This window comes from Canis lupus, chromosome 13, assembly GCF_011100685.1.
Source record: "Canis lupus familiaris isolate Mischka breed German Shepherd chromosome 13, alternate assembly UU_Cfam_GSD_1.0, whole genome shotgun sequence".
Lineage (NCBI taxonomy): Eukaryota > Metazoa > Chordata > Mammalia > Carnivora > Canidae > Canis > Canis lupus.
In genome coordinates, this window is record NC_049234.1 from 43,558,465 (window position 1) to 43,585,932 (window position 27,468).

At 37.2% G+C, this 27,468-nt stretch overlaps 2 protein-coding genes across 7 annotated transcripts in view; both read right to left on the reverse strand.

The window, feature by feature from the left end:
- Positions 1-20,050, reverse strand: part of COX7B2 (cytochrome c oxidase subunit VIIb2) — a 139,762-nt gene extending 119,712 nt beyond the window's left edge. The window contains exon 1 of the mRNA XM_038556009.1: positions 19,989-20,050. The gene's annotated coding sequence lies outside the window, so the exon portion shown is untranslated. The remainder of the gene's footprint in view (positions 1-19,988) is intronic.
- Positions 1-27,468, reverse strand: part of GABRA4 (gamma-aminobutyric acid type A receptor subunit alpha4) — a 218,452-nt gene that overhangs the window by 119,378 nt on the left and 71,606 nt on the right. The gene's annotated exons all lie outside the window — the stretch shown is intronic.

The window sequence follows — 27,468 nt, forward strand, 5'->3', positions numbered from 1 at the left end:
ACAAGAGTAGCAAAGTAATGAAAGTCAGAAGAAAAAACTAGAAATATTCCATACTGAAGAAGTGAAAAGAGACAAAACTCAACCAAATGCATGATGTGATTTTGACCTGGATCCTTTTGCTATAAAAGATGCATTTGGAACAGGCACAATGTGATTGGAATATGAGATTTCTCTGGATACATCACAGCTGATTTCTAAGTTTTAATGGTAGTGTCCTAAGTATCTGGGAGAATTTCCTTGTTTGTAAGATTTAAATACTGAAATATTTGGGAATTACAGGAAATCAAATCAGTAACTTACAAATGGTTCAGGATTAAAAAAAAATTCTTTGTAATGTGCTTCCAATTTCTCTGTAAATTTGGGATTCCACAAGAAAATTATTAACAAGATATTTTGAAAAGTATTAAAATGTGTTAAAATATTAATGTAGACTCACACGTATATAAAATAAACTGGAGCAGATAAGGTTGATGCAAGTGCCAAAAGGAAGTGTATAGGGTTATCTATGCTGAAAACATATCTGCTGTTGTTCATACTATGATGAGTTGTTATACCTAATTGTGCTGAATTCAACTGATGACAACAGTGAAACTTCACTTATTCAAATCTATTTCTTAAAAATCATCTCACATAGGCAAGTTAGGCTAGCTGGGTATTGACTGAAGTTCAAATGCGGTGGACTGATTGTGTCCTTTTGCTAACTAGAAGAGCCATAAAAAAATGTTTAAATAAATAAAGATACGACTATAAAAATATGCATTCTTGATCTAACAAGAAACATTGGAAAAGATGGAATGGTTAAAAAAAAATTGAGGCTAGCAACCAGACATCTCTTAACAGATTCCACTCTATAGAAAGTTTCTCTCTTTTCCTTCTACTATCATGGGTATTATGGATCAATAGATGTTCTGAACAAGTGGCTAGTACAACTGATTGAAAGTTATGCAAAAAAACATTTCACTGAAAGTTCTAGAATTTTAGATGCATTTATCCCAAAATAGCAAAAATATCTGACAACCAAAGCTCTCTGCTTTCTAAACTCTGTATAAATACCACCTATGTAAGAATTTGAGATCTTTGGATTCCAGCTTGCTTTGCCTTTATTCACCACTACTCCTGCCACATCTCAAAGACAAAAGAGACTAAGGAATGACAAAGATTGATTTTTTTCCTCAACTACACCTGTATGTGGTCTATATGACACTATAAATTATGCCAATAGGTACATAAATCTGATAAATTACCCTGAACCATAAACCATTTTAATATGTCCAACTGAAGCTAGGCTATAATTAGAATTTTAGTTTAGTGAACTTTTATATTAATATCTCAGGAGGAGTCCTGACAAAGACAGAGAGCCTGGGGCTGCTACTTCCTCCGCTTTTATAAGCGCAGGACATCTTATAAGTTGAGGTTTTTCCTATGTAGCATGCAGATTCGCAAAGACCCAAAGGATATTAGGTAGAACCTAAAAGAAAGCAATCCTTTGAATGCCATTTGATATAGAGGCCTGTGGGGTAGGGTAAAAATCAAACAGAATCAACAGACTGGTCATTTCCTTGAATAGTACTGTAGTCACAATTCTTAACTCTTTCTATCTGCAACCTTCATAATTACTACCTACCTGTACAGGGAAAGGGCATTTAATTAATATCTTTCATTTGGGCTCTTGGCTAACTTAATTTGAAGGTTCAATTTCATATAAATAAGGTCAGGCTCTTCTTAATTTTGATAGGCAGTGGGAATAAAATCTCTACTTTAAACTATGCTTTCTGCATTTGGGTTTTTTGGCTTTGTCTGTTTATTGCAGTATATTAGCACACATAATATTATGTAAGTTTCAACTACAGTACATTACAATTCAATATCCAGATACAGTATCAAGTGATCACCATGGAGTCTAGTTACTTTGTCACCATGCAGTTGACCCCCATCACCCATTTTGCCCACCTCTCTTGGAACCCCCCCTCCTTCTCCAAACAGATTTCTGCATCCACGAGTTTGTTTTCGTTGTTTTGTTAATTCATTTTGTTTTCTAGATTCCATATATGATTGAAATTATATGGTATCTTTCTGCCTCTGGCTTATTTCATTAAACATAGTACATTCAAGGTCCATCCGTGTAGTTGTAAAATGTCAAGATTTCATTGTTTTTTAAGGCTCAGTACTATTCCATTGTATATACACCACATCTTCTTTTTTTTTTTTTTTTTTTTTTTTTTTTTTTTTTTTTTATTTATTTATTTTTTTTATTTATTGGTGTTCAATTTACTAACATACAGAATACCCAGTGCCCGTCACCCATTCACTATCCATTCATCCATCAATGGACATTTGGGTTGTCTCCATTTCTTGGCTATTGTAAATAATGCTGCAGTGAACATAGGAGGGCATATTATCTTTTTGAACCAGAATTTTTGTGTTCTTTAGATAAATACCCAGAAAAGGAATAGCTAGATCATACAGTAGTTATTATTAATTTTCTAAGGAATCTCCATACTGTTTTCTATCACGGCTATACCAATTTACATTCCCACCAACAGCATATGAGGCCTCTCTTTTCCCCATATCCTCTCTAAGATTTATTGTCTCTCTGATTACAGCCACTCTAACTAGTGAGGTGATCTCATTGTGGTTTTAATTTGCATTTCCCTAATAATTAATGATGGTGAACATCTTTTCATGTGCCTGTTCTACCTTAAACTTCTGCTTAAAAAAATCAAGGTGAATTATATTTGCATACTTGAAGTTGGATCCTAGGTAAAATTAGTACCATTTTGGGCATAATTAAATCAAAATCACATCTGGATTACATTTTTCACCTCTAGAAGAAAATGTTTAATCACATGAAGGACATTATCCGTTCCTTTCAATTGCTTTTAAAAATCCAATTATGTAAATCAACAAAACTAAAGGCAGCCTATGGAATGAGAGCAGATATTTGCAAATGACGTATCAGATAAAGGGTTTGTATCCAAAATCCATAAAGAGCTTATGAAACTCAACACCTAAAAAACAAATAATCCACTTAAGAAAGGGGCAGTAGACATGAATAATGGTATTTTCCAAAGAAGACATCCAGATAGCTAATGGACATATGAGAAGATGCTCACCATCACTAATCATCAGAGAGATACAAATCAAAACCATGATAACATGTCACTTAACACCTGTCAGAATGGCTAAAATTAACAATGCAAGAAATAACAGGTGTTGGGAAGAATGTAGAGAAAAGGCCTCATGTACTGTTGGTGGGAATGCAGCTGGTACAGCCACTCTGGAGAACAGTGTGTAGGTTCCTAAACAAGTTAAAAATAGAACTACCCTACAACCCAGCAATTGCACTACTAGGCATTTACCCAAAGAATGCAAAAATACAGATTTGAAGGGGTACATGCATCCCAGTGTTTATACCAGCATTATCAACAATATCTAAACTATGGAGAGAGCCCAAACATCCATGAACTAATGAATGGATAAAGATGTGGTGTGCATATACATACACACACGCACGCACACGCACAAACACACATACACAATGGAATATTACTCAGCCATCAAAAAGAATGAAATCTTGTCATTTGAAATGACATGGATGGAGCTAGAGTGTATTATGCTAAGTGAAATAAGTCAGTCAGAAAAAAGATCTCTCTCAGATGTGGAATTTAAGAAAGCAAACAGATGAACATATGGGAAGGTGACCGGGAGGGGGAGGTTTTCTTATAAACCATAAGAAAGTCTTAGCTATAAAGAATACACTGAGGGTTAATGGAAGGAGGTAGGTGGGAGAATAGGCTAGACAGATGGAGGGTATTAACGAGGGCACTTTTTGTGAAAAAAGCACTGGATGCTGTATGTAAAGTGATAAATCACTGAATTCTTCTCCAGAAACCAATATTGCATTGTATGATTATGAAAGTAGAACCTGTAATATTTCAGAAGATGATGAATTATTAGAGAAATTTGATTTCAAGTCACATGTTATCATCACTGGCCTAGTCACAAAAAAAAAAAAAAAAAAAGGATACAAAGGCTACCTAAATGAGGCTTTTCCTAAATTGGGTTCCAGGCCGAGATTTATTTTTCATATTGGAATAAATATATTGAATCAACCACTGAAGTTTTTGCCATGCAGATAACTCTCAGTTTCTATAAGTCCACAGTAAAATAATATTTTCAAAGATTAAATTTAAAAAGTAACGATTTAGGGACAAAGGCAGACTGATAACACAGAATGAGAATCTGCACTTGTCCCAGTGACCATAGAGAAATTGCCATACACTACTCGACTTTAGGTGAGCCTAGGAAATTAAGTAGTAGAACTAGCAGAGACCAGCTTACAAATGACCCCTGTGCCAGATTCTTTGTTATATAATGTATTATAAAAATCATTTACTACAGAATGATATGAAGAAAATAACCATGGAGACTGTGCAAAGATTTATTCTCACAACAAATATAATTATCAGTCCTTGGTGTCAGTATATGCTTAAATAAATTTTAAGTATTCACAGATTTGTATAATTATGATTAATATAAGTTCAGAAATGCAGTTTGTTTTGTAAAACTCCAATCAGATGGTAATTTTGTTGCTGCAAAGGAATACCAATTTATAAATTAAAATGTCAAAACATAAACTAAAACAAAAATGAAATAAAAGAAAAAAGTAACTGGGATGCCTAGGTGGCTCAGTTGTTGAGCATCTATCTGCCTTTGGCTCAGGGTCTGATCCTGGATTCCAGGATCGAGTCCCACATCGGGCTCCCTGCATGGAGCCTGCTTCTCCTCCCTCTGCCTGTGTCTCTGCCTCTCTCTCTCTCTCTGTGTGTGTGTCTCTCATGAATTAAAAAAAAAAAAAAAAAGTAACTAGGGGCACCTGGGTGGCTCAGTTAGGTGTCTGACTCTTGATTTTGGCTCAGGTCGTGATTCCGGGGTAGTGAGATAGAGCCCTGCATCAGGCTCCATGAGCAAGCGGGGAGTCTGCTCAAGATTCTCTCTCTCCCTCTCCTTCTGCCCCTCCCCTGCCCTCAGCACGTGTGTTTTCTCTTTCTAAAATAAATAAATCTTTAAAAAAGTAACAAAGATGAAGTTATTTCTCAAACAGTAATAAGCAGATCCCAATAATCTATTTTCAGCCTCAGATAATAGGTAAAACCAAAACTTCAATATGAGGAAAAAGCCTTTTCACAGATTTAAGGAACACTTAATTAAAGAATAAAGAAAACTCCTATGTGAACATGAAGGAGTCCACCTACTGGACAGAACTGTTAATTGATATGGAAAAAAATCACAAACAGGTATTTCATAGTCTCGGCAGAAATCTCAGCAATATAAAAACATAATTTTTTTAACAATTAGCATTATAACCCTAATAGGAGGCAGGAACCATTAAGTGTGCCCCACACCTAGAAGGACTTAATACAAATCAAACTGAAAGGAAAGAAAGGAGAGAAAGAGGGAAGGAATGAATCCCAACTCTTCCTAATACTCCTGTTTCATTTGTTCCTTTTTTTTTTTTTCTGAGAAGCATTTTAGTAGATAGATCCTCCTGTGATTTTCCAGATACCATACTGCCTCACCTAAGGATATTAACAAAACAAAACCAATCAAACAAAAGCAAATAGATTCATTTAAGATGCAAAACTTCATTCTAGCCCTAGCCAGTTCAACTTCTATGAAAACCAGCCAACGTTGCCTTATGTCCTTCATCTGCACACTGCCTAGGATCTAGGGCTCAAAGGTTTCCTCTAAGATAATGTACGTTCACAATGTAAATATCCCATAAGATTCAAGACAATGAAGCCTTATTTGACAATTCATACCAAGTAGGCATGCATGGTAAGACTGACTCTTCTCCAGTTGTCTCACTTTCACAGAATTAGGAGACTATAGCTTGCAGGCAGCTTGGAGAATGAAAACAAAGGCAGGACTCAGCCTAGGCCAGCAATTCCTTCAATTGCAGGCACTCTTTTTTTTTTTCTTTTTTTTTTTTTTTCTTTTTTTTTTTTTATTTTTTTATTGGTGTTCAAGGACAAACATTATAGGCCAGCGATTCCACTGCCACTTCCTGGACATGCCTTACTCCTACTTGGAGCTATTTATCAGGCCAGAGCCAGTAGGCTACCAACCCCTGCTGAAGGCATTAATGCCCAAAAAGGAAGCCCTGCTTGCTGTGCTGACACTACTCTTAATGACTAAAACATCTGGAAAACAACATTTCACAGTGACTATCAGAACTTCCCTGAGCAGCAGTAACTCACATGCTGCGTACTATGCATTAGAAGCACAACAGGAGTAGCAAAGTGATATTCCTTAGAAGGTGCCATAAGAACTTAGTGCTTTCCTTTGAGACAAAGACTTTGGTTCTCAGAGGTGTGCCATTAGATAACAGACACTGCATCCCACCAAAACGTCAATGGATTCCTTTAGAATTAGAGGAAACAAGCCACATATACCTTCTGGTCTATTTCCAGCTTGTTAACACCAACTTAAGAATTTAAGTATCATTTTTAAGAGATTTGTTTCAATTACAAAAATAATACATAACGGGGACGCCTAGGAGGCCCAGTGGTTGAGCGTCTGCCTTTGGCTCAGTCGCTCTCCACAAGAGCCTGCTTCTCCCTCTGCCTGTGTCTCTGCCCATCTCTGTGTGTGTCCCTCATGAATAAATAAAAAAAAAATCTGTGAAAAAGAAATAATATATAACAAGTCAAGTAACAGTGATGGGCAGGTTATACTTCCATTATATTATATTTCCAAAGAGGGCACATTACTACATTTCTTCTTGAATAATTATACCGCAAAGATGCATCTTCCCTATTCATCTCTTCTTTATACTTCCTTCAAATCTCAATTCTATCCCTTCCTCTAATCCCTCACCCTAGGTATCACCAATACCACAAAGCAGGCACAAAAAGTTTTATGGTAATTTGGATGGAGACCTGAAGCTTTATGTTACTCTGTTGTGTCTGAGTAGAAAAACAGCCTAAGTCTAGGTCTTCCTTAGTACATGACATATTTTCATAATCACAGGGATTTGACTTTAATTCTAGTACATATTAGCTGGGTCTGGCAACAGGCTTGGAACTAAAATGAACTTGACTACTGACAGACTCCCTTTACCTGTCCCAACAGAATGATGCTGCTCTAAAGCAAATGGATCCCTTTTTCATTAAATGAAAATGAAAAATTATTCATTCATTTACTAAATATTTATTCAGTGCCTACCCTATGCCAGGACATTTTAGACTCGGAATAAAAAGGAGACCAACAGGACCATGTCGCATCCCACTTGGAGAGAGAGGCAATAAACCAAGAGATAAAGAAAAAGCAAGAGAAGGCTATTACTTTGAGCAAGACAGGCAGTGAAGTTCTGACAGACAGACACTTAAATGGAGACTGAAACAAGTACAACAGCAAATCTTGTGAACATCTGGAGGAAGATCGCTATGGACAGAAACTCAAAGACCAAGGTAGAGTCTTCCAGTGTTGAATCCAGAACAGCTAGAGAATAGTGACGAGAGGTAGAAACTAGTTAGTCTGGAATCATATAAGGCTTAAAGGCAGAGTAAGGGTTTTTGATTTTATTGAGTGTTACGTGAAATCATTAGAGGGTTTTATTCAGAGTAAATGAGTATTTAGATGTTAAGTGGATCCTTCTGACCATGTGTGAAGTATAGGTAAATGGAAGCAAGAATAGACACAAGGCAAAGGAGGATAAAATAAGAGTCTAGGCAAGAAATGATGGCCTGAATGAAAGCTGATGACAACAGAAACGGACAGAGGCAGTCAGATTCAGAAGAAATTTCAGTGTTGAACCACCACTTTGGCTGATACGGGTTGTGAGATGAGGACTGAAAGCTGACGTCAAAATTTCTGACCTGTTACCATTTACTTGAAGAGGAACACTATGGGAGAAATAGATTTGGTATAGAAAAATCAAGAATTTAAGTCTGGAAGTGTCAGATTTAGGTACACAACTGGATATGGGTCTAAGTTCAGGGGAAAGACTCAGGTCACAGAACCTAGGGAAACTTTAATATAAGGATGGTAATTTGAAGACCATCAAGAAAGTAAATGTATCTGAAGAAAAGAGGTGTCCAGGACCAGAGTCCTAGGATACTTCACATTTAAGAGTCACAATGAGGCAGGGGACCCACAGAGCAGCAGCAGTGACACAAAGAGATCAGAAAAAAAGATGCCCCTAAAGCCAACAGAACAAAGTGTCTAAGAGAAGGTACTGTAACTATGTCAGGCTTCCTTGTCTTCTCTCTGATCTCAGAGCCCTGCATTAACTTATATCAAATTTAAGTTTTCCCCATCCCTTTGAAATATATGTAGCAGGCTAGTGAATACCATTGCCATCCCACTGTGAGTTAGTTTGTTTAGCCCTCTTGCTTCTTCCCCTTCTTCTCTAGCCTGTGTCACTAGTGAATGACAACAGATTAAACACAAGCTAAAGAGACCATGGATTTTTTAGAGTCACACATCCTGAAAGCTGAGTTTGATTGTGAGCCTTGTAAAACAAAATTAAACAGAAGACAGGTTATTCTGATGCACCGAAGAGAAAATGAGTCTCAGACATAAATAGGTCTCTTTTGTTCCAGCTCTGTGCAAGGGACTTCTCACAGATTTGTTTATTTCCTTATTCTTTTACCCTATTCAGTTAAATTTAGTTTTAGCTATTGTTGGAACCTTTGGGTTCCAAAGAACCATCTACTTAACACAGCATTGTCAAAGAAAAAGCACCTTTCCTCCCAGAAGAACCAAATTCTCTTGCCAACTCTAGTAGCCTGTAAGTCTTCCTGACTTCGATAATTAATTGCAGGAATTATTGGTAGTATTGCTACATATGATAGTACAGACTAGTAAGAGCAATATCAGAAATGTTCTTTATCAGACTTCACTGATTTTGTTAAAAATTTTAGTGGGACACATCTATCAAGAATGTCACATGAATTAATACATTTACATAGTATAAGTGTACATCTTTTAAATCACTATCATGTATCTTTATGTCATGATGGAATTTATGATGCATCTTACAACAGGTGTTTACTGGCTTGGCCATGATAAAGAAACCAAAGCACACAAGGGCATGCATTTCTTGTATGAGCTACTCTGGGGACTTGCCATCAGTTTGTACATAAGGTAGAGCTCAGTGCACTTAAAGAGGTGATTTACAAAAAAAAAAAAAAAAGGTGATTTACTCAATGGTGCCTGACTCCTTCACCCCAAACCCTGGCCTTCTTCCTCACATCCAATTTCATTAGGAAAAAAAAATGACTCATAAAAAGGAGATAAAATCAAAGTTTCCCTCATATCTTCAGAGAATTAGGACCAAAATAGGTCATAGGTCACTGTATCCCCAAATCACTAGCTATTTTGTTAAGATTTAACTGTTGTTGTTGTAGAAATAAGTTTTTCATGGATAAATAAGGCTAAGGAGTGACTAAATTTATTTTTCTTAATTTTTTGTATCATTTTTAATGTATAATTACTTTCTTATCTATATGTATATACACAGCTTTGTATTTTTTTATGCAAGGCCCCCCATATTGTGTAAGCTCTAGTCTGCACCAATACCACAGCTCCCTGAGGTAAAATGTATTCATTAAAATCACATAGCTGGAAAATAAGTGGACTTTGAAGTTAGGGCTATTTGGGCTCAAAGAGGTCTTTCTATAGCACCATTACCACCTTCATTATTTAAACCTCAGTGTGAATGAATTTCATCTTTTCTTGAAAATAAATAATTCTGAAGAGGAGAGAAAATCAATGAGGATTTTAAAGAAAGGGATATCATTAGGCACAGAAGAGGCTAGAGGTACTTAATTAAAGATAACCTATTCCTACTTGACAATTTTGCCTAGACTTGTGCTACTGGTCTCATGCTACAGGGCTGGCTAAAAAAAAATTTTTGCTTATTGAATCCACATGGATTCAAACTTTTATGTTGTCCTTATCCTTGTATTTTTAAAGATTTGACTATGGTTTCACAATCAGCACTCATCCATGAGATCATTTGATTGAGAAAAAGAAAAATCTACAGTATACCCTTTGTTTATGGAAATCTCTGTCTCAGAGGTACCAACGTATTTTTATTTTCGGATGCCTTGTATTATTGTGGTGGTTGTGCTACTGGTAAATGTACCCAGCAGCAATTTCATGACTTGTGCACCCAACTAATAAAATAAAGATTTGAAACTAGCATTAAGCACGCTAATAAGGCCACAGGATTATTTCAGAAAACAATTATACCAGTAATGTAAAAAGGTTACAACAAGCAGAAAGACAAGCCAATTATACTTGAGATTTGATTTTTGGTTTTGGGCTTTTTTTTTTTTTTTTGAAGATTCACAGTTGCTCTACCATTAAAGCTGGTGGAAAAGCCTTCCTCTGGGGAGTATTTTCCTAATTCATTTGGTACCATGCTAGCACTGACAAAGAAAAAACGGACTAAAAGCACAAGGTTCTATAATAGCAGTAAACTTGAGCACACCTAATACACAGTTAGCACGATTGAACATTGTATTTTTTGCCAATAGCAAGCAACAGGCACCTTTTTGCTTTTATTAATGCAGCTCAGCTGATACAAACAGACAGAAGTGAAAGAACTGAAAGTGCTTTATCATTCGCAGCCAAATTTCAATTTTCCCTTTCAAGTACAGTTGAATGCATTTTCTTTGCAACCCAAAGACAGAAGATCTTGATTACTATTGCAAGAATAATCTCAGCCTTTGTGTGAAGAATATAGGGGAAAATAGTCTCTCTGGATGATGTGTCAGCTTGTGAACTTACAAAACAAGATATATTCTTAGAGGTAGGAAAATTAAATTAAGGTGAAATGGTACACCCATTAAAATGACAACTGAAGGCTTATTTTTGTAGGCCATAGCTGGCTTCCCAATTGTCCTTTGTCCTTAGCTTCACCCCAGGGGCACAGACAACAAAACCAGAAACAAACAGGGTCAAGACAGGGGCAAGTGTCTGGAAATACAGGTCACTCAGACTGAGGGCCCTGCCATGAACTGCAAGCTCTTTTGTAAAATTAAGGTTTTGAATCCCTTATCCCCTGCTTTTCCCTATCACCACTCTTTATTTCAGGTCTTTAGACAGATGAAGTTGGTATCTCTCCATATTTCTTCTCATTTTGATTCTCATAAAAACTATCAAGCCAACACCATCTCAGCTGGTGTCCATAACAGAATGCCAAGCATTCACCCTCTTGAGCGTTAGGGAAGAGCTGTATTTCTTGGTGTTGCCTTTATTTGATCCGCACTCAACAAGCATTCTTCTGCTAAGAAACACAGTAGTAATTGCCTGCAGTAGCAAAAGATGTAATTTAGGAACCAGCCCATTTTTGTCCCCTCTCAAGTACTATTTCCTCAAGCACGGCTCAGGATAAGCCCCTAGAGCTGCCAACTTAGCACTGCTCTCCCATCACCACACACTCCTACCACCCCATCTCTCTCTGCTGCTCAAATTTAATGGCTTATTCACAATTTGACAAATCATTCTTCAATAATGGGTGACAGGGGTCCAATGTGCAAATTTAAATGGATATAAAAGTTCAAGCTTCCCCATTTCACACATCACCCCATCCTGGATAATACTTTAAACTAAGAGATTAATGAGGATTTCTCAGACCTCATTTTCTTTTACCTCACATCAAAATTTGATATAGCTAACATGTTGTACAAGCCCAGGGTTTTCCGGCTTTTGGGAATATTATTAGTGCCTGACTTAAGTTTTGATTGCTGAGGCAACGGCTTCAAAGAAGCACCCTCTTCAAAGATGGTGATCTTGAACAAACACACTGTCAGCCAAAAAAGCAGACAAACAGTCATGCCACTCCTTAGGCTTCTTTGTTTCAGAGATCTTGGTTGATATCAGTAACTAACCATTTGGGTTGCTTGTTTTTTATCTTCCTGTACTTTAAGTTCCAATTCATATGTTGTAAATTCACCAATAAACAGCTCAAGAAACTCTAGAACCCCCACTTTTGATCCCAATAAAAGGAGAACCCCAGGCCCACACTACCTTTCTCCCTCCCTTCCTCCTTCTTGCCCTCCTTCCCCTTCTCCAACTTGACCTTGCTGTGTGGCTCCAAGTGGGCCATGTAATTTATAAGACTTATAAGTAATATATACGTTTTGCTTGTTTTTGCTTTGTTTTGTTCTTTACATTTCTTGATGGTTAGTGCAGAGAGCATCTTTCACCCATAAAAAGAACCACAAGGGCCAGGCCAGCCACAACCCTGGTTATCGAAAGGCTGAGACTGGGATACACCACCACCTTAATTTGACATCGCTATTTCTTCAGCTTCCCTAACTATACTGGCTTTGTTCTCTACTCTGGCCTTATAACTCAAAACGTTTACTCACTTAACAGCTATCATCTTTAGATTAATGAGTTCTATGCTTTTATCTCTTAACTAGAAATCCAATAATATACATTCAGTGTCTATATAGTGATTTTTTTCCTGGATACAGTCATTGGCCAACACCCAAATATATGTAAAAATTAATATGCTACTTTCCCTTCCAAATTTTTATTATTTTCTCCTAACCCTGAAGTTACCTCTAAATTACCTTTTCCTTCCATTCATAAATTAACTCTAGAAAAAACTGTTGATTCTTCTTTTGAATTCTCTGTCCCAAGGTCAAAATTAGATTAGATGTTCTCATCATTTATTGCTTAGGTTATTCCAATATTTCCGTAATTGGTCTTCCTGAAACAAATCTCTTTCCATTCAATTTACCAATGATCAACTTTCCTAAAATACTGTTTCTCATTCTTTTTGCTTTCCTGTGTAAAAACTATGATTATCCTACACTGCCTGTAGCCTATTATCTTAAACTCTTTGGTCTAACCTGGTAAGTTCTCTGCTGATGGCAGATCTCCTTTCATTCCCTAACAACAACAAAAATAATAATAATTAATGATTCACAGTGTACTTTAAAAGTATCTTATAGGGTGCCTGGGTTGCTCAATGGGTTAAGCATCTGCCTTTGGCTCAGGTCATGATCCCAAGTCCTGGGATCTCTAGACCTGCCGTAGGCTCCTTGCTCAGTGGGGAGCCTGCTTCTCCTTCTGCCTGCCTCTCTCTCTCTTTCTGACAAATAAATGTTTAAAAAATAAAATTATCAAAAAAAAATAAAATAAAATAAAATAAAATAAAATAATAATAAAAATAAAATAAAATTATCTTATAAAATCATGAAGGTGTTGTTACACTTCTTGTTTGTCACTGTATGTCACTAGAAGAGATGTAATCAAGAAACGACCTTAGTTCATGTTTGTTTCCAAACCTGATATGTTATCTTCTTTCCTTACTTCATATAAAAGGTCCAATTCATGTACCATATCCTCCACAAAATATTATCAATACTTCAACCTCAACTGACCCTTCTTTTTCAACTACAGATTCACAACATCCTATATTGTACTCCATCTGAAGTCGCTTTGTCTTTGCAGCTAGGTATTATATTACCCTATTTGAAAAAACATCACAGTGTTAAACAGAAATTTAAAAGAATTTGAATCCTTAAATTAGAATCTTAGAAGATGAGTTACAAGAGGCAGCAAATAAGAAATTATCTCCCAACTACTACTGGGTTTAGCTACTAGTAGAGAATAAAGTCTCTATGCCTTAGTAGGCATAAAATCCATTTTTATAAAGTTCTGGAGAAAATGGAAACCCTGGGCACATCAAGGAGGCATGTGTGTATATGTGATGTATATACATACACGTAGGTGGGAGGGAGGTACTCTTTTACCACGGAAGGCAAAGAAGTTGTGAGCTAAATAGCCTTCTATGAGGAAAATGCAGGCTCCTCTCTGTAGATTTCAAGGCTCATGACAGACGCTATCCAACCTAAATATCAGCCATATACTCATTTCATAAGTGAAATAAAGTAATTTCCATTTTATTCTTTCTGCAACATAGATGCAGGCATTTTTATTATCTTAAAATAATAAGCATAATTATTATTACAATGGTGATCATTTGTGGAGTATTTGCTATGCCCCAGGTTTAGATTTAATATCCTTACCCAGCAGAAATAATAAAAATAACAGAATGTACATGTAGGAAAATAAAATATTCCTGGATTTTTCATTGTTCCTTCCTATAAAAAGTCCAACCCTCCTGCAACATGGAAATGTACTTAACTTTCAAGTTAGAGAATCCTTTCATTTCTCCTAGAAAATATTTTCTTACATTACAGGATTAAATCTGTAGCCATTTCTTCACCTAATTATAGTGCTAATTGCTCTGATCCAAAAGGATAATAAAACTCATCTTCCCCCAAGACAAAAGTTACATTCTGGGACTGGTACCTAGATACTGGGTCAAAGTGCTGGGGAGACTATTTCTAGGTATTTACATTTCATGAAGGATGAGACTCAGAACTTGGAGACCTCTCTAGGTATGAGATAGAGCTATCTGACTTCTGGGGAGATTTTACTTACAGACCAGTGTTATAATAGGAACCAGGCCCATATTCCCAAGGAGGCTCTTTCAAGAGGGGACAAAGATATGCTGCCTTCCTACTGCTTAATAAGCAGAGAAAAGTTGTTTTTTCATGTTCTTCACCTACATCTAACAATTTGGCCACCTGAATGGAACACTTGGCCTAGCTCTCATTGTATCACCACAAAGATAAGGACGGAGGCAAGGGTGGTGGTGCCTTTATTATTAAAGAAAATCTGCTACTGATACAAAGTAGCTCATGTGTACATTGAAAATAAATATGAATGTGTCTAACTGAAATAAAACACAAAAAGTTCCCTAACAAATGGGCAAAGACACACAAAAAGAAATTCAAATAGCCCTTCAAGAAATGAGATTTTCAACTCCTGCATATCTTATTATTAAATAATAAATAAAAATCAAAACAACACTGAAAAAAAACATTTTTCACCTATCAAACTAGCAAAAATCTAAACATTTCTGTTGATGAGGCTATAATGAAGCAGAATGAGAAATGTTAAGAGACTTCTAGAATTTGTCAGTACATAAACAGTACTACATATGCATTTATCTTTGATTCAGCAGTTCAATTTCTAAGAATTTATACTATAGACATAGCCACCAAGAAAAACAAGTGTATATGTTTATTACTACACTATTAGTAATTGCAGAAAAATGGAAATCACACAAGCATCCACCAACAGGAGACGGTTTAAGTAAACTGTGACACAATCACATAGCAAATACTATGCAGCTGTAAAAAAAAGAATGAGAATCTCCCTAGGTATTATGAAAATATTTCCAGAATATGCAGTTAAGTGGGAGGAAAAAGGTGCAGTATATAAAGTTTGCTTTCTTTTGTAGAGAAAGGGAGAGAATTAAGAAAATATATTCACATTTGCATTCATTTGCATTTTTAAAATGACACAAGAGGCATATATAGTATAGGCCTACTGAATCATTTACTTAACTAGTCTAACTTGAGCCAGACTGCCTGGGTCTGTCTCTGTCATTTAAAAATTAACTAAACTCTTTGGACTTATATACAAAATGGGAATCACAGGAATTCTTACATAAAAGCGCTGATACACAAAATAAATGAGTTAACATTTGCAAAATACATAGGACAGTATTGGGCACTTAGTATTATAGAAGTGTTTGAAACAACTAAATAAGTAAAATGTGAAGTGGACAGAATATTTGTCAATGTACATATTTTTTAATATCGCTTTAGGTTTTGAACTATTAGATTTTGAGTTTTGGCTATACGGTTCAAAACAGTAAATGAATATATAAAGTTAACAAACTGGCCCTGTACCTGTGAAGTTTAAATACAAGCCATTCTCAGATCTTAAAATCAGTTATTTCCCAAAACACTGTGTTCTTAGAAACCAGAACTGTATGTCATCTAAAGGAATAAGGGACTTGGAAATATTCTTAGTTTCAGCTTCACTAGGATGTTTGTCCCATCTGAGAGAGTAGCAGACTCCAGAAAGCTACTAAAATATTAATTCTGACACTATAGATTCATCATATCTAGGAACCAAATGCACTTAGCATTCTGCTGTTTCTTTCACAGAACGACATTTGAGACATTCCTGCCTTCCAGAAAAGCTTAAAAATTTGCAACCATAATCACCAAATTTTATCTGAAGTACAGTATTTTTCTTTGGAACATACTTTAAAAATCTCTCAATCACCATTTCCTCCTTTACCCCAGTTTCTGGCCCTCTGGTACTGCTGGAAGTAGACTCTATCTTATGAAACAGGCTACTATCTTCAGGAAGGAGTCCTCTTCAATCCTATACAAGTGGCTCTTTCCACCACCTCTTGTTATGGAATTGCAAAGCTAGTGAAGCCTGCCTCTTAGGGTTTCTCTCTTATCCCATTTGTTTGGGCTGGCAAATCACTCTCCACAGATTCCCCAACTGAAGCTGCAATTGATGTTTCGGAAGGCCGAGCCCCTAGAGGCCCAGTAAGAACTAATACCTCTTCCATGTGCTCCTCTAGGCACTGTCTTTCATCATCCAATTGTTCAAACCTTGAACAGCATTTTTTTCTGCTACATATTTTTCTGCAGCAATGAAATATGCCTCTAGCTTTTATTTTCTTCTATTCTCTTTCACACTTTTCAGAAGTTTTAATTTTTTAACTATTTAACCTGTTTAGAAAGTTGAGTTTGTAACTGCTTAACCTGCTAGTAATTTTATCTCTTCCCCAAAACAGATTATTGCTGACTGCTAGAAAGGAGTACTTGCCTTCTTTTCTATCGTTTTCTGACATTACATTTTTTTTCTCTAATCTATTCCTCTATTTCTTAAATTCCAGAATCATCTCTATCAACAATAATGAAACGCCATTCAGAGTCTACTAAAAGTAACTACTTTAAAAAGGGGGGTGGGGCAATGCCTGGGTGGCTCAGTGGTTGAGCATCTGCCTTTGGCTCAAGTCCTGATCCTGGGGTCCTGGAATCAAGTCTTGACTCAGGCTCCCACAGGGAGCCTACTTCTTCCTCTGTCCATGTCTTTGTCAATGTATAGTTTTGGCTGTATGGTTCAAAACAACAGTAAATGAATATATTAAGTTAACAAACTGGCCCTGTACCCGTGAAGTTTAAATACAAGCCATTGTGTATCTGTGTCTCTCATCAATAAATAAAATCTATTAATAAAATAATTATTCTCCTCCTCCATCCCCCTGGGTTGCATAATTCCCAGGAACATAGGAACTTTTCTCCCATCAGATTAACATCAAGCTCATCCAAACTTGGACCCAAGTCATCCTCTTGCCTGGCTTTCAATATAGCCCCATCTTTCTGAGTCTTGTGTTGAGTCCCAATTCTTAGGCATGTTCCTTCAAAGCACAAACTATACTTCTATACAAACCTACAATTACTATATTACCTTAAAAATCACTTAATGAGGGTGCCTTGGTGGCTCAGTCAGTTAAGCATCCAACTCTTGATTTCAGCTCAAGTCATGATCTCAGAGTCATGGAATAGAGCCTGGAACCCCGAGTTGGGCTCCATACTCAGTGAGGAGTTGGCTTCAGGATTCTATCCCTCTTCATTGGCCCCTCCCCACCCCGCTGGCTCACTCCCTCCCTAAAATAAATAATCTTTTTAAAAAATATTTTTTAAAAGCCCTAAGAGGCAGGCTTCACTAGCTTTGCAATTCCATAACAAGAGGTGGTGGAAAGAGCCACTTGTATAGGATGAAGAGGACTCCTTCCTGAAGATAGTAGCCCGCGGGATGATAACCACAGGAGATACTTTGTGTATCCTACAGGTCTTCTTAGCCTTTCCCAGTCTTCAAGATGCTGTTCTAATGCCTTTCGTATATCATACCCTATCTGTGATCTCTCAATAGTTTCCTGTTTTCTGACTTTTTTAAGGAATCTTTCCACTTGATCACTCTTTCTCTTTTTCATTACTTTGGGACTTAGGCCCCTCTTTCAATCTAATAACAACGGAACACCTCTCCCTTTTCCAATACTCTGTTGAAGAGAATTAAGATTCCCTTGAATCTCCACTTCTCTCTCACAGAGGTCTACTAGAACTTCAAATTATTTTCTATGTCACCTTTGTCAAGTTCATCCCCTAATTTCTCTAGTTTTTTCCTTAAAAAGTTTTATTTCCCTCCAGCAAATTTTTTCTTTTGTGTCCATTCATCCACTAACTCTATGTTAGCCTGGGATGCCAGAGTGGCTCAGTGGTTGAGCGTCTGTCTTCAGATCAGGTCATGATACCAGCCGGGGTCCTGGGATCGAGTCCCCCCATCAGGCTTCCCACAGGGAGTCCGCTTCTCCCTCTGCCTGTGTCTCTGCCTCCCTCTGTGTCTCTCATGAATAAATAAACCTTTAAAAAAAAAAAAAAAACCTCTGTATTAACCTGAAGCACAAGTTTTAAACTATTCTAACATCTTACCTAAACAAGATCAACTGTTAGAGCCAGAGCATTCCGCGAACAACCTTTCTTTGCTTCCTTTCTAAGCTGCTGTTTTTGCAATATTTTGTTAAGTAGTTTTGTTGGGGGGGGGATTACTGGGTGGCTCAGCCATTTAGCACCTCCCTTTGGCCCAGGGCATGATCCTGGAGTCCTGGGATCGAATCCCACATCAGGCTCCCTGCGTGGCGCCTGCTTCTCCCTCTGCCTGTGTCTCTGCCTCTCTCTCTCTCTCTCCTGTGTATTTTCATAAATAAATAAATAAAATCTTAAAAAAATAAAATAAAATCTTTTAAAAAAGAAAGTAGTTTTTTTCATCCTCAATTTAAGGAGAAAGTATATGCTCTTTACAAAAAGGGTCCCAATTCTTCTTTAATTTGGTATCCATGAAGCTCCTGTGAGTGGAGTCATAGTTTGGATTCCAGCAGTCAAAAGTCATAGTCAGGCCATATGGAATTATCAGATTCAGCACCACCTAAAATCCAAATGTAAGAGCGACTTTTTTTTTTTTAAGATTTAATTTTTTATTTATTTATGAGAAGCACAGAGAGAGAGAAAGAAAGAGGCAGAGACACAGGCAGAGGGAGAAGCAGGCTTCACGCAGGGAGCCCGACATGGGACTCGATCCCGGGTCTGTAAGAGCGACTTTTAAACCTACAGACAGATCCTCACACTCCTAGACCTGTCCTCCCAACATCCCGTCCTCAGACTCCAAAGGGGAGTCAAAACAACATACCAGGGGATGGGAACCTGAGAAGCCTTTGCTGCACCAGCAGCCGAGGCCGGGCACAGCCGGACACAGTGGGGACGCAGACACCCCAAAACAGGCTGGGACGTGAGAAGATCTGCTTCATAACCAAAACTTCTGTCTCGGACAAGGCTCCTAGATAGATAAATAGATAGATAGATAGATAGATAGATAGAAAGAATCAGAGTTTAAGGTCGAGCAGTAGCACCTGCTTGCCTGTGATGCTTCAGTGAGGATGCCCCGGCACCCCTCGCCAGACTCTGCTCGCTGGGTCCCCCAAGGGTTGCCCGCCTCTGCCAACGGCCGAAAGCCCGCAGACCCGCGTCCACACCAATGGGCGTTCACGTTTACGAAAGCGGCCACTCTCCCTCCCGTAGCAGGACTGCCCGCCTGAGGCTATAACCCCGCCGCCGCCGCCGCTGCCACCGCCACCGAGAGAATGTGGTTCGCGCCTGGCCCAGCACCATCACACCTGAGCTCCTCCCGCCCCAGCCGCGCCAGAGCCGTGCCTGAAGCCTTGCCCACACCCTACATCACAGAATTCCTCTTTTTTTTTTGTTGTTGTTGTTGTTGTTTTGTTTTGTTTTGTTTTCTTTTCATTTTCTCTCGGCTCCCAGCCCATCTCCTTGGAGGTTGGGGGTGGGGGAGGGAGGGCGTCCCAGCGGTAACGTCTCTTTTTCACCCTGCGAGAAGAGAGAATTTAGAGCAAAGCGGCAGGAGACTCCAGCTACGCCTTGATAATGGCGGGAGAAGATGCTGAAGACCCGTGGCTCACCGCCTGGAGGCTCTGGGACTCTGAAGCCCCGGGGCCTCCGACTTACCAACGACGACGCCACCGACAGCACCGGACGGAAGATGGCGCACAGCTAGGTCCGCGCACGTGCAGCCTGCAGCGTACGGCCCGGAGGGGCGGGGCTTAGTGGCACTTCCTGTGGGCAGCTCCTCCCTAAAGGAAAAAGGAAGGGGCGGGTCCAACAGCCAACGCTCGCTTTCCAAATTGACCAATCAGCTCTCGGGTTACCTCCACCACCGGAAGAAGACAGGCATCCGGGAGCCATGTTGCTCTTTGGCCTGTGCCCTGCGTGGTGAGGGGAGCTCCGGAGTGTCTGCGCTTCCCTGCCCCTGCCATCTTTTGGCACAGCTCCCGGGCCCTTTGGGTTACAGCCTACTTCCGGGGAACTCTGAGTTGCCTGGGACACGGCAAAGCGAGCCGCGAGTCTGCTGTGGTGCATCGACCCTCTCCTGAACCTACCAGGTCATTATTTGGGGTAACCTTGTCACGTGTTGTCCCAAAACGTTTTTTATCTACACGAAAATACAAGGAGGAAACAAAATTAGGTGGAAGTATGCGTTTAATATCGCTGGGCCTGGAACCAGTACGATTCAAAATTTCATTTTGTACTTGAAATGATCTCTAAAAATGGAAAATAACTACATTCAAGCAAAAACTTTTTTTTTTTTTTTTTTGCAAAAACTTTTTTTAAAATGTCTTCGTATTGAGAATAGGAGAGCTAAAAATGAGGGAATGGTAATTTGTGGCACGTATGGACGTATTTTAATAAGAGTTTCAGCCTTAACGGTCTCAAATAACCAGGTCACTAATATTCTCCATTTTCACAATGGCATTCTTGGTGTTTTTTTCCATCTTTCATGGTTTTTCCCGAATATGTATTTTATGTTTGATACATGGGAAACTCTCACACTTTCAATTTGCTTTTCACTATAGATTTTATTTTATATTAAGAAAATAAGCGGAGAAATTACACTAAAACAGGAAAATGTCACTTCTGTTTTTTTTTTATATTAAAGTATGAATTTTTCAAGCCAAATATTTTCACAAGTACTGTCTTTTTTACCTCTATTCAGAGCACTAGTCTTCAGCAAATATTTGACACAAGCTTCATCAAGTAACTTTTCTGTTATGATTCTTTTGAAGGCTTTGTCAAATTTAGATGATGTAAATTGGAAAGCCTTTTATTTCTCTAAAATTGTAAATTTATTCAATTACAATGGGAGATACATCAAAAAAAAATTCATATGGATTAAAATATTCCCAGAATTCCAAGGTTAAGTCTTATACATCATCTAAAATCCAATTGAATTTGCTAAGGTTATTCCTTGATTTTGCAGGGCTGAATTTAAATGTCTTTCTGGGTTGAAGGCTTTTTTTTTTTTTCAATAATTATAATCTGCAAAAGTCTCAAAATCAGAATATTACCAGCATAAAATTTCTTGAATTACTCAATTAAAAATTTCTAAATGATTTTTAACACAGTGCAACAAAATTATATAGATTTTGTTTATAAAAAAGGTCAGTACCTTTGTAGACCATTTTAAGTTTATTTACAGAGTGTGTTTTTTTGTTTTTTGTTTTTTTTTTAATTTATGATAGTCACACAGAGAGAGAGAGGCAGAGACACAGGCAGAGGGAGAAGCAGGCTCCATGCACCAGGAGCCTGACGTGGGATTCGATCCCGGGTCTCCAGGATCGCGCCCTGGGCCAAAGGCAGGCGCCAAACCACTGCGCCACCCAGGGATCCCCAGAGTGTGATTTTTAAAAAGCAAATACTTGTACAGTTCTATGTAGGAGCAATAGAGAAAACGTGTGCTATTATGTTTGAGAATCTTTTGCTGTTGTTGGTACTCAATTCTAATTTTACCACAAAGTTTTGTAGTTTGATTTATCAAACTCCTATATAACAATTTTATGAATTCCTACTAAACAGTGAACAATTTTATTTTAAACATAATCCTTTAAATAGTAGGAAATAATGTTCCCAGTAATAGCAGATATTTTAGTTTTAAAAAGTGAATTTTCAAGGTCAGCTTGATTTCAGGAATTGAACAGAAAAAAATAGAAACATTTTAAGTTATTTAACTGACTATACGAAGTATTGAATAACGATAATAAAAAGCTGGCCTTATATAACAGCCATCGTGACAAAAAATGCATGCACTGAAAACCTTGGGATTAAAAATGAGAAAAACTAACTGGATGAATAGTAATCTATTCTAAAAGAAAACTTCTATTTCAAAATGTTATATGGACCTGTACTTTCTGCAGCCATGGGTTAGTTTCTTATCTTTCCATACACTCTTCTTAAAATAACCACTAACCTCTGTGGTAGATGCTGATGATTCTTCTGCAGGCCTGTCTTCTGGTTTTCATAGTGATATCACTATTGTTCTCATGTGGATGATAAATATCGATACTTTTACATGTCACTTATCAACTTTCTTGGAAATAGAAATTTAGTATGTAAAATCTCATTAACATTTTCCTTTTGGGATCTTGGACCTAGAGGCCCTCTGCATCTGAAAGGCCTGTACATGGACCAGGCCACAATTGGATGATACCTCAAGTGGACAGCAGGGGGAACAGCAGCAGATACTTTGCATATGGCCCTCCTAAGGCCAAGAGCTATCTTTCCTATCTTGAGTAGCTAGTGACCCAGATCATCTTGCCTTATTAGTAATTGTCTTGTATAATATTCGTAATAGAAAAGTGTTGGTTATGTTGGATCTGGAAATACCTGGGCCAGAGATAATCTATAGGTTGTCTTTCGAGTTTGACAACCTGTTGACATCAGAATTTTGTTTGCTACAGACTGTTTATGCACTTCTAAATGAGACCATGGCAGAGGTATAAGGTCAAGATCTAACAAAGTCACCCTGATATATTTTAATATAAACATAAAAACTAATTTTTCAACAAAAATTAAATGTGCGAGCTACTGTGTTGAACAAGATGGCCAAGAAATAGATAGACATTATTTTGTCTGATATGCTTCTGTGAGCCTGACACCTTCAGAACTCTACCTGAGTGGAAGCAAGTTCTCTCTGAGATAATCTTCTCTAACCTAGCTACATATACTTTCTTTACTTCCCTTCTTTTGCAGCTGCATCTCACTACATGTATTTTGTTTTGTTCATTCACAGAGCTTAATCTCAGAAGTGAGAAGGGACACACTGTGCTTAACTCTTCTTTTCTCATAACTCAGTCTCCTCTATCTCTGAATAGTGACCACTCAATCCCACTTCTTAGTTTAGATCCCACTCCGAAATCCAGGTTGGGGAGAAAGGGAGATTAAACCTTCTAAAGAAGGGTTTTGTCAGTTGCCAGATTGATTTCTTTTCTTCATAATGGAATATGATGAAAAATTAAACTTCAGAAGAGGAAAGGCAGTAAAGGTAAAAAGATGAGAGGTACATGGTATAGGTTTCGGGGAGGCATTTATGGAGATTTTTAGAGACAAGGATATGGAAGTAACAGTGGAATATGGGGAAATGGACAACACATAAAAGGAAGAAGTGTCAAGTGTATTACATGAATATACTTCATTGTATCTAAATTAATTTATCTACCTGGAAGTTGATTTTTGATTGCTTTTTGATGCTGACCACCATACTGTAACTCTATGATTTCTCTAGGATAAAAATAGAACAACAAAATGGAATTTAAGATAAAATTTCATAAGAGGATATGCCCTGATCAAGAAATAGTCCAAATCTAAAATAATTATCTAGCTATATTAAGACTTATACCATGTGTTTAATCTATGATACCAGGCTATGAGCCCTACAGCTTGACCATCTTCACGGTTTTTTGAGAGGTTCTACTTTATGCTTCCTGGCAAATCTTTGGTTTTGTTTTCTTTTTAAACTAATGGTTTGCAGGTTATTTGGCAGAACTGACATCTCCATTTATTTATAAGAACTTCTTGTTTGTATAGACTGCCTAAATTTATGAAATTGCACCCCCCAAATTAAAAATTTCCTTGTTTCAGATGTCCACCTAATTGGCTCAATTGCCAGCTCACTTTCGGGCCTGGAGTAAATTAGCTGAATAAAGGAACAATAAAGGGAATGGTGTAACATTACCAGAAGGATACAATATCTTCATTGTCATAATCCCAAAACTCAGAGTCCCTTTACTTAATTGTGTTGCTATTTTTAGCTAAGGTTTAGGAAGAAGTTGGTCTACCCTGGTAATTCTTTTCCCAGGAACCTGAATGACCTCTAATTTTTGCTCCCTGCTGACAGAAACATATGTGACCCAATTCTCTCAGAGTCTTGTTTCATGTGTTATAAATGTAGAGATATGTATTCTCTATGGATTTTGTCAAAGGATAAATGATTCTCCTCCTACACCCTTTCCTCTGGATTGGCGTTTGACTATTAGGTAGCGTCAGTGCATACAACAGCACACCAAATAACAAGTGAAAGGGAATAATAGCTTGAACTATTTTTCATAAACTGAATCTCTGTACTGATTATAGAACACATTGTATGCAAAGACATTTTTTTTTAATATCTCAATGTGGATAATCGAAGGCTGATATATCTAAATTCCATGAAGGCATGAAATGTTGACACTCACTAAATAGGCCACTGGTAATGTTAATACAAATTCAGATTAAAGAGGGCTACAATTCTTTGACATCCGTCCTATTGAAAGGGAAAATCTGTATTGCCACTACTTGAATCTGAGAGGACTCTGCAACTACTCTGACCTATAGAATTTGGCACAAGTGCCATGTTTGTGCCAATTTGTAGGATAAGCATTAAAAGACTTACCATTTCTCTGTGTGTTTGTGTGTGTGTCTCGTGAATAAAGAAAATCTAAATAAATAAATAAATAAATAAATAAATAAATAAATAAATAATGACTTAACTATTTCTACTTCTTACCTCTTGAAATGCTTGCTCTGGGCAAAGCCAGCTTCCCTGTGAGACAGCTCACCTATGAGACGTTATGCCATGAGAAATCCCAGGATAGCCACGTAAAGAAAGAAATCTCAAGCAGCCACCACGACTACGGCCCTCTCATTCCAGGCATCAGACCTGTGAGTGAAATCACGTTCCTAGGACTTTATCCTCACCAGCTATTTGACTGCAACCACATAAGAAACTCCAAGGGAGAACCACTCAGATGAGCCAACAGAGCAATGAAACAAATAAATAAATCATGGTTTTAAGCCACCAAAATTTGAGGAAGTTTGTTAAGCAGCATATCAGACATATTTCCTCCCTCAAAACAGAAAAATAAAGAAATATTAACTCTTAAATAAGATTCAACTTGTATATGATCGCCTATCCATACAATATTACCAGCAAATATCATGTAGTTTTAAGAGTAATATGGAAACAAACATCAAAGATAAAATACTAGATTACATATAATCTGTTCCTGAAGTGTTTTTTTTTTTAATTTATTTATGATAGTCACAGAGAGAGAGAGAGAGGCAGAGACACAGGCAGAGGGAGAAGCAGGCTCCATGCACCGAGAGCCCGACGTGGGATTCGATCCCAGGTCTCCAGGATCGCGCCCTGGGCCAAAGGCAGGCCAAACCGCTGCGCCACCCAGGGATCCCCCTGAAGTGTTTATAGCCAGGAATAGTTAGGAATTCCTAGAGAGAAGGCATGTTAATACAAGAGATACAAAATTAACAGTGTTAATTTTGCTTTTATATGTTTTATATCTTCAGAGTATTTCTGCTCTTACTCTATTTTTACTTCAACCACTTTTCTTTATATTATTCTTTTTAATAATTATTTAGTCATTCTTTATAATAATAAAAAGATCAATTTGTATTCAAAGGAAGTCATTTCTTGCCAATCAGGCATCAGGTAAGAGAAATGGTTTTAGTTTTGTATTTGTATCCACAAAACCAAAAACCCTCAATGGGGGTGGCTAGGGTAGCAGCAGCAATTTATATGCACAGTAGTATTATACTATGTTTCTGTGCAGACAATTCAGAAATAAGAACAACAACAAGCTTAAAGACATATCACATTATATTAATTGAAAAAGAGTCATCATTCTGTCCTCTCCACTATCTAAACTTATTTTCTGTGTCCCAAGGTTAGCTTTGAGTTATACAAACTGAAAATTTATCTAGAAATAGTGGAATGGCATCCCTGCTTTGTAAAGTATTTCATTTCATTGCACTTCTTGCCAATTTTAAAATCCATTGTGGAACTTTGTTCAAAATAATTTTTGCCATTGTTTCATTGTTTCTCACCTTTTTACTTCCTTGATACCATATTTTTCTTCCTACTCTCACTATAAGAAGGAATTTGGTACATGCCATTAACAATGCACTACTATACTATTACTAAAGTAAGATTTTCATACAACAACAATGTAATGTCAATTCTGAAACTAGTGAAACAAATTCTATCCCACATTTACTTATCTGAACATTTCAAAACAATTTGTATGGTCTGAATAAGACATGTTTTGTAATTTAAAGTATGATTATTGTGAAAGACTGATGAATTTATTTGAGCACTTAAGTGATAAAATTTCTCAGGGGTATAACAAGACGTTTTCAACCATCCTATAGTGTGAAGCTGAACTTTTTTATTTTCTATATATATTCTCTTACCAAGGGATATGTGAGGAAAAGACAGTCAAGAACCAGAAAGTTATATTTATTTTAAAAAATATACAATCTTACAACTTTGAAATATGTACATCTGAATCTCCCTCCAATTTCTATCAAGTAAATGTCAGAATTATGATTATAGAGCCACAATAATATTTTTAGTTTAAAGCATTAAAATTGGTTGTTTTGTCCATGGTACACAACCTTAAATTGGAATTATACAAAGTTATTTGTTTCGTCTACTTCTTTTAAATAATTAAATATTATTTTATCAAATGCATAAATAACCTGAAAGCTATTGTTGGCATACTGTCCTCTATAGAAATCAACTAAATTCAAATTACCCAATAAAACTAAACCTATACACGATCTCAGGGTCATGAGATCAAGCCCTGCATTAAGCCTGCAACCTGCTTAATATTTTCTCTTTCCCTCTGCCTCTGCCCCTCCTGCCCTCCCCTCTCTCCCTCTCTAAAAAAAAAAAAAAAAAATACATAAAAAATAAACCTATAAATTGATAAGCACTATGTTAGGAACCTCAGTTTGTCATCAGACAATGGGCTTATTTATTTTAATCTTCTTAAACTTTTAAAACTGAACTTTTGGTCAAGGAGCATAGTATATTCGTTTTTGCCCAAATATAGTCAATATATTTATTTATTTTACGAATAAAAAACAGATCTGTTACCATAATTTTGTATGAAAAATACTACAAAAGAGTAGTAGGAGAAATGGGAAATTGCCATGGATTAATTCTGCTAAGGGGATCAGAGATGGCCTCAGTTAGTGAAATATCAGTGCTGTGGTTTGTAGGAATTTGTCAACAAGACAAGAGCAGGAAAAGGGCAATTGAGGCGAAGGATTTAGCTTTAAAAAGCACAAAGAATTTCAGAGAATGTTCAGAGAATTT